Genomic DNA, 9,349 nt, shown 5'->3' with positions numbered 1-9,349 from the left:
TCTGCAATAAACACTTGTGGCTTCTGTCCCAAAAAAAATTGTACTTTGATGTAGTAAGGAATACACTGTCGGGGTTTTATTTTTCTGTTTTTGTGTTCTGTGAAGAATGAGTACAAGGGAGATGGGGTTTGGGATGGATTTGAACACAAAGAATTACTACTACAGACATCATGAAAATACCTAATTCTTTGAGCGTAGAGTCCTAAGCACATATTCATCTATCAATAGAAAAGAAAACATGTGTGTTATTCTGCCAGTATTGAAGAAACATATTGTTTAACTACAGTCAAACAATGGTTTAACATACTGTAGTTAAACAATCTGTATTTTTCAATATTGGCAGAATAACATAAACACTGTTAGTTACTACTCCAAGAAAGGCCAAAGCTTTATACACAACAACCTGCAAAACCAGTATCTCCCTAACTTCTTTAAATCTATGTGGAAACCCGTAACAGTGCCAACCTGCAAAACCAGTATCTCCCTAACTTCTTTAAATCTATGTGGAAACCCTAACAGTGCCAACCCTGCAAAAACCAGTATCCTCCCTAACTCTTAAATCTATGTGGAAACCGTAACAGTGCCAACCTGCAAAACCAGTATCTCCCTAACTCTCTTAAATCTATGTGGAAACCCGTAACAGTTGCCAACCTGCAAACCAGTATCTCCCTAACTTCTTTAAATCTATGTGGAACCCGGTAACAGTGCCAACCTGCAAAACCCGTATTCTCCCTACCTTCTTTAAATCTATGTGGAACCCGTAACAGTGCCAACCTGCAAACCAGCAGTATCTCCCTAACTTCTGTTAAATCTATGTGGAAACCCGTAACAGTGCCAACCTGCAAAACCAGTAATTCTACCTACTTCTTTAAATCTATGTGGAAACCCGTAACAGTGCCAACCCTGCAAAACCAGTATCTCCCTAACTTCTTTACATCTATTGTGGAAACCCGTAACAGTGCAACCGCAAAACCAGTATCTCCCTAACTTCTTTAAATCTATGTGGAAACCCGTAACAGTGCCAACCTGCAAAACCAGTATCTCCCTAACTTCTTTTAAATCTATGTGGAAACCCGTAACAGTGCCAACCTGCAAAACCAGTATCTCCCTAACTTCTTTAAATCTATGTGGAAACCCGTAACAGTGCCAACCTGCAAAACCAGTATCTCCCTAACTTCTTTAAATCTATGTGGAAACCCGTAACAGTGCCAACCTGCAAAACCAGTATCTCCCTAACTTCTTTAAATCTATGTGGAAACCCGTAACAGTGCCAACCTGCAAAACCAGTATCTCCCTAACTTCTTTAAATCTATGTGGAAACCCGTAACAGTGCCAACCTGCAAAACCAGTATCTCCCTAACTTCTTTAAATCTATGTGGAAACCCGTAACAGTGCCAACCTGCAAAACCAGTATCTCCCTAACTTCTTTAAATCTATGTGGAAACCCGTAACAGTGCCAACCTGCAAAACCAGTATCTCCCTAACTTCTTTAAATCTATGTGGAAACCCGTAACAGTGCCAACCTGCAAAACCAGTATCTCCCTAACTTCTTTAAATCTATGTGGAAACCCGTAACAGTGCCAACCTGCAAAACCAGTATCTCCCTAACTTCTTTAAATCTATGTGGAAACCCGTAACAGTGCCAACCTGCAAAACCAGTATCTCCCTAACTTCTTTAAATCTATGTGGAAACCCGTAACAGTGCCAACCTGCAAAACCAGTATCTCCCTAACTTCTTTAAATCTATGTGAAAACCCGTAACAGTGCCAACCTACAAAACCAGTATCTCCCTAACTTCTTTAAATCTATGTGGAAACCCGTAACAGTGCCAACCTGCAAAACCAGTATCTCCCTAACTTCTTTAAATCTATGTGGAAACCCGTAACAGTGCCAACCTGCAAAACCAGTATCTCCCTAACTTCTTTAAATCTATGTGGAAACCCGTAACAGTGCCAACCTGCAAAACCAGTATCTCCCTAACTTCTTTAAATCTATGTGGAAACCCGTAACAGTGCCAACCTGCAAAACCAGTATCTCCCTAACTTCTTTAAATCTATGTGGAAACCCGTAACAGTGCCAACCTGCAAAACCAGTATCTCCCTAACTTCTTTAAATCTATGTGGAAACCCGTAACAGTGCCAACCTGCAAAACCAGTATCTCCCTAACTCTTTAAATCTATGTGGAAACCCGTAACAGTGCCAACTGCAAAACCAGTATCTCCCTAACTTCTTTAAATCTATGTGGAAACCCGTAACAGTGCCAACCTGCAAAACCAGTATCTCCCTAACTTCTTAAATCTATGTGGAAACCCGTAACAGTGCCAACCTGCAAAACCAGTATCTCCCTAACTTCTTTAAATCTATGTGGAAACCCGTAACAGTGCCAACCTGCAAAACCAGTATCTCCCTAACTTCTTTAAATCTATGTGGAAACCCGTAACAGTGCCAACCTGCAAAACCAGTATCTCCCTAACTTCTTTAAATCTATGTGGAAACCCGTAACAGTGCCAACCTGCAAAACCAGTATCTCCCTAACTTCTTTAAATCTATGTGGAAACCCGTAACAGTGCCAACCTGCAAAACCAGTATCTCCCTAACTTCTTTAAATCTATGTGGAAACCCGTAACAGTGCCAACCTGCAAAACCAGTATCTCCCTAACTTCTTTAAATCTATGTGGAAACCCGTAACAGTGCCAACCTGCAAAACCAGTATCTCCCTAACTTCTTTAAATCTATGTGGAAACCCGTAACAGTGCCAACCTGCAAAACCAGTATCTCCCTAACTTCTTTAAATCTATGTGGAAACCCGTAACAGTGCCAACCTGCAAAACCAGTATCTCCCTAACTTCTTTAAATCTATGTGGAAACCCGTAACAGTGCCAACCTGCAAAACCAGTATCTCCCTAACTTCTTTAAATCTATGTGGAAACCCGTAACAGTGCCAACCTGCAAAACCAGTATCTCCCTAACTTCTTTAAATCTATGTGGAAACCCGTAACAGTGCCAACCTGCAAAACCAGTATCTCCCTAACTTCTTTAAATCTATGTGAAAACCCGTAACAGTGCCAACCTGCAAAACCAGTATCTCCCTAACTTCTTTAAATCTATGTGGAAACCCGTAACAGTGCCAACCTGCAAAACCAGTATCTCCCTAACTTCTTTAAATCTATGTGGAAACCCGTAACAGTGCCAACCTGCAAAACCAGTATCTCCCTAACTTCTTTAAATCTATGTGGAAACCCGTAACAGTGCCAACCTGCAAAACCAGTATCTCCCTAACTTCTTTAAATCTATGTGGAAACCCGTAACAGTGCCAACCTGCAAAACCAGTATCTCCCTAACTTCTTTAAATCTATGTGGAAACCCGTAACAGTGCCAACCTCAAAACCAGTATCTCCCTAACTTCTTTAAATCTATGTGGAAACCCGTAACAGTGCCAACCTGCAAAACCAGTATCTCCCTAACTTCTTTAAATCTATGTGGAAACCCGTAACAGTGCCAACCTGCAAAACCAGTATCTCCCTAACTTCTTTAAATCTATGTGGAAACCCGTAACAGTGCCAACCTGCAAAACCAGTATCTCCCTAACTTCTTTAAATCTATGTGGAAACCCGTAACAGTGCCAACCTGCAAAACCAGTATCTCCCTAACTTCTTTAAATCTATGTGGAAACCCGTAACAGTGCCAACCTGCAAAACCAGTATCTCCCTAACTTCTTTAAATCTATGTGGAAACCCGTAACAGTGCCAACCTGCAAAACCAGTATCTCCCTAACTTCTTTAAATCTATGTGGAAACCCGTAACAGTGCCAACCTGCAAAACCAGTATCTCCCTAACTTCTTTAAATCTATGTGGAAACCCGTAACAGTGCCAACCTGCAAAACCAGTATCTCCCTAACTTCTTTAAATCTATGTGGAAACCCGTAACAGTGCCAACCTGCAAAACCAGTATCTCCCTAACTTCTTTAAATCTATGTGGAAACCCGTAACAGTGCCAACCTGCAAAACCAGTATCTCCCTAACTTCTTTAAATCTATGTGGAAACCCGTAACAGTGCCAACCTGCAAAACCAGTATCTCCCTAACTTCTTTAAATCTATGTGGAAACCCGTAACAGTGCCAACCTGCAAAACCAGTATCTCCCTAACTTCTTTAAATCTATGTGGAAACCCGTAACAGTGCCAACCTGCAAAACCAGTATCTCCCTAACTTCTTTAAATCTATGTGGAAACCCGTAACAGTGCCAACCTGCAAAACCAGTATCTCCCTAACTTCTTTAAATCTATGTGGAAACCCGTAACAGTGCCAACCTGCAAAACCAGTATCTCCCTAACTTCTTTAAATCTATGTGGAAACCCGTAACAGTGCCAACCTGCAAAACCAGTATCTCCCTAACTTCTTTAAATCTATGTGGAAACCCGTAACAGTGCCAATAATCCAGGTAAAGGGAAGACAGTTTTCTTTAGGCAGTATCCAAAAACAACTAAGCTATTAACCAATAATTCAGGTTTCACGGAAAGCCGGGTAAGAAAACTTTACTTTATCCAAGAGAAGCTTACTTTAAAATTTCACACATCACTCAGAGTACTGCATTCAATTATCCGTTCTATTAATTATCTAAATAGGTTCAGAATTCAGTGAGCCTTTGAGCACAGACCATAAAGGATAAAATTTCAGTCACAAAAGCACATTTTTGGCCTTTTCACAAAATACATTCACCATAACCATGAAGTTTGTATCATAAAAAAGTTATCTAAGCACTAACTAGATAATCTTTATTTCCAATTTTTATACAAAGCAGAAAAATCAGATTGAGGCTGGGCATGGTGGCTCACGCCTGTAATCCCAGCACTTTGGGAGGCCCAGGTAGTTGGATCACCTGAGGTCAGGAGTTCGAGACCAGCCTGGCCAACATGGCGAACCCTCATCTCTACTAAAAATACAAAAATTAGCCGGGTATGGTGGCGCACGCCTGTAGTCCCACCTACTCGGAAGGCTGAGGTGAGAGAATCACTTGAACCCGGGAAGCGGAGGTTACAGTGAGCCGAGATTGTGTCACTGCACTCCAGCCTGGGTGACAAAGCAAGACTCCCTCAAAAAAAAAAAAAAAAAAAGAGAAAAAAGAAAAATCATATTGATTTTTGTACCAAGTAAATGTTACTAGTAATTCAGGAAACTAGACATTTAAAAACAAACAAAAAACTGTCCTTACTCATAAACTACAGATTTCACATGAAAGTCACGTGTAACATATTTCCATTATAACTGTTAAAACTACCAGCATTAATCACAATTACAACGTTTACTGCTGCCCTCTCTAATTATAGACGAATACTGCCTGTGCAAATACCTATGACCCTCTTCCAAGTGCATTAAAACCAATAGATTCAGTAATACCAGGAAGGGAAGAGCAGGATAGCAAGGCATAGAATATTTTGAGAAGGACAGGAAGAATATGAAGAGAATACATTTTGTCCTATAATCATTTGGCACTCTATCAGCATTTCATATTTCAAAAGAAATCTCTCACTGAAACAGGCAAAGATGTGGCATCTAGTATGAAAATGGTCATTCTTCCAAGAATGAAGTAATTTCAACATTAAATAGAGCAAACATTTGTATGTGCTTAGTATATGACAGGCATATTCTAAGCACTTTAAATATTATTAACTCATTTAGTCCTCACAACAGCCCCGTAAGATGGATACCATTAACATCTCTATTTTTATAGATGTAAAAAATGAGGCAAACAGAGATTAAGAGACTTGTTTACCATCACAGGTTGGTAATCAGTGTAGAAGAATTAATATTAAATCTTACAGGTTTAACAATTCCTTTTTTTTTTTTTTTTTGAGACGGAGTCTCACTCTGTCGCCTAGGCTGGAGTGCCGTGGTGTGATCTCGGCTCCCTGCAACCTCCGCCTCCCGGATTCAAGCGATTCTCCTGCCTCAGCCTCCTGAGTAGCTGGGATTATAGGCGTGTGCCACCACGCCTGGATAATTTTTGTATTTTTAGTAGAGACGAGGTTTCACCATGTTGGTCAGGCTGGTCTCGAACTCCTGATCTCGTGATCCGCCTGCCATGGCTTCCCAAAATGCTGGGATTACAGGCGTGAGCCACCATGCCCTGCCAACAATTCCTTTTTAAGGGTGACTTGGCAACCCTGTGTTGAACACAGTATCTGAAACACTGCGGAAGCTTACAACTTTTTTTCCCCAACTGAGAGTGCTTAAAGAGGACTAGGTGGGTACATACCATTGTTATGTCTTACTTTTCATAAAAAGAGAAATGCTAATGAAATACTTTTTAATATTGGCATTAAAAACGGCCAGCGATTCCGCCCTTCGCCCCTGCTCCCAGCAGTCACCTGGGACAGCCACCCGGCCAGAGTCCATGCCTCAACTACAAGGCTGGAGATCCAGAAAGTGAACCTCAAGCCCTGGCTGCAGGCGCAGCCGAACGCGTGCTTCCAGTGGTCGCCAGCCAATGGCAAGCCGGGCCCCGGTCGCACTGCTGATTGGCCCCCAGATCCCGTGGGATCCCGCCTCTCGCAGAGGCTTAAAGCCTTGTACCTGCTGTGCAGTCCCCGCCTCTGCGTGCCTGCTGTCCGTAGCTGTGGATAGCTGTTGCGCTGTCGAAAACTGTCTAATTCAACTGAGGAAATGAATTTTTAATTATTTTCATTATAATTCATTTTAATTTTAGGTAATTTTAAGTAATTTTAATTGAAATAGCCACAGTCACCAGATGCTTGAATGAAACTATTCTAAGTGGAATCTATGAGTTTTGTTCTGTGATCTGCACATTTAAAAGATGTATGTCATCAAGTTGAATCAAAAGGAGCCGGTATATGGTGAAAAAAAAATCAGGTGTTAGATTTTATTCTCAAACTCAAACAAAGGCATGCAAACTCAAGAAGGAGACTACCATTTCTTGAGTGCCTGCCACAGGTCAGGTTAAGCCTTACAGATGGGTCAAATGGAAACTCTGGACCATATTCATATATAACAATGTGAAAGCTACTAATTGATCACCAATAAGTCTTAGTTTTAAAAACCTATAAAAAATTTGCAAATAGGGCAAAACACTTTTAGTTAATTAAATGTAACATATGAAGACTAATATCACCAACTAAGCAAGTCTCATTGTACTTGAGTTTGGAAAATAACGACAAAAATTTACTATTTGCTCCTGGCAATTCAAAAATTAGTCACAATGTCACCTCTCATTTTAAAAAGAAAAAATTTGAGGGAGAAAAGCTTTCAAAAAAATCTGAATTTCATGCAAAACAAACATGTGTGCACATTCCAGTAACAGTGCCTTATAGGCTACGTGTTCTAAAGCCTTGAAAAAAATTTAATCTGCAAATGCCCAGCACCTGGTTTCTTCTATTAAGCAGACTAACTAAAAATCATTCTTTTAAACCTCAGACATTTTTAGGTGTTTTAGTTACATGTAATTCGTGTTCAAAGGTTTTATGATTTGAAGTGTAACAATTTGGTCATTGAGTGATGAAACGTTCTAAAATTGATTGTGATGATGCTTGCACAATGCTGTGAAGGTACTAAAAACGATTTAATTGAATACATCAAATGAGTGAACTGTATGATGTAAGAATTAGATCTCGCTGGGTGTGGTGGGTCTCTCCTGTAATCCCAGCTACTTGGGAGGCATAGGCAAGAGAATCACTTAAGGCCAGTTCAAGATTGCCCCAGGCAACATAGTGAGACACCATCCCTTTGAAAAAAAAAAGAAAGAAAAGATGAGAAGAATAATTATATCTCAATAAATCTGTTTAAAATAAATACATAAGTCATGAAGAAAATGTACTTACTATATTTTTAATTTATAAGTAAATTTCTAATTTTCCTTGAATATGTCATATTTCACATAATTGAATAGTAAAGAAATTTTGCTTTCTTGGCATTTTACAATATTTCTGTTCCTGGCTTTGTTTTATGGAATCTTTTATCTTTTTTTGAGAAAAAAATTAACTGTTCTCAATAACAGCCTAAAATTTTCAGGACACCAATCAGTAGTCTTATTTCACAAAGAATAGAGATTGCTCAGTCAGGACAATTTAAGAAAATTACACATTTTCCACTAGATGGCACTGGTTTGCAAATAATATTGCTTTGCACTTCCTCTCATCAACAAAATTATTACACTATCAAATTATTTTCATTTACCTTGATTGTTGTGGGTAGGATAAAGACAAATGAAAAGTTAAGAAAACATACTTCCTAGAGTTGCTCAGCCTCAGGGTAAACAGAGCCCTCATTACAGATATGGAATGTAAGACAAGGAGCAATTATAAAAATCTTGTTACTGCTAAATCCAGGGTAATAACCCACAATCCCTGACTCTCAGTAGTCATCACACAACTATACAATATCAGGGGTGGGGGAGTGAATACCATAGTCAAAGGGAACAAGAAAATTAATCTCGATTGTGCTATTATACAAATATTATCTCATTTGATCTCTAAACTATGAACTCCATATATATTATCTCATATGAGCATAACTATACAAGGCTAAATGATTAACTCTGTGGGGGAGAAGAGTAATTATTTTGTTGAATACTACATCCCTTCAGTATAACACAGTGCCTAACACATATAAGATAGTCAAAAATACTTATTGAATAAGTGAATGGGTGAATTAATTAAACTTGATAGTCATGCTCCTGCGTATGATATTAGGTGGCTATCAAGCTCAACTAATCCAACTATAAAATAATATGTATTACCTATTTAGTAGGTAATATTATTCCTACTTTACAGTTAAGGAAACTGAAGCTGCAAGTATTAAGTAACTTGTCCAAGCTCACACAATTCAGTAGCAAAACCATGTAACATGATCTGACATTACTTTGCATTATATATTTACATGTCAGATTTCCACAGTGGGGGAAAACAAGCCCTCAGGACATATCTTTCCTTATCCTCATTATATATCTAGCTCCTGGCATGGAGCCTGGCACATAGTTGGAGCACAGTAAATATTTATCTGGTTGACTTCATAGCAACCTAGGTCTTAGCATCCAGAACTTGTTCATTTGAAGAACTCTGCCCTCGGTCTACGTAGGGGTTTATTCCTTTCACTTCATTCCAATGCCACTGCTAAATCCAGGCCTTGTTTCTGGATTTCTACTGGATTTCTGACCTCTCCTCTAAGACCTGTTAACAAGAAGGCGTTTCCCACTTTGCTTGCACTCTATGATTTCTCTTAGTTCCACAGCTGAGCAGTCCACCCTCACTGCCCTCCAACCCCAGGGTTTTTTGTAGAAGTTGAGTAAATCAACAGATGGAGTTAGTTCTGGGTTTTTTGTTGTTGATGTTTGACAC

The sequence above is a fragment of the Rhinopithecus roxellana genome, chromosome 14 (genome assembly GCF_007565055.1).
Source record: "Rhinopithecus roxellana isolate Shanxi Qingling chromosome 14, ASM756505v1, whole genome shotgun sequence".
Taxonomy (NCBI): Eukaryota; Metazoa; Chordata; class Mammalia; order Primates; family Cercopithecidae; genus Rhinopithecus; species Rhinopithecus roxellana.
This window is presented reverse-complemented; position numbering follows the sequence as displayed.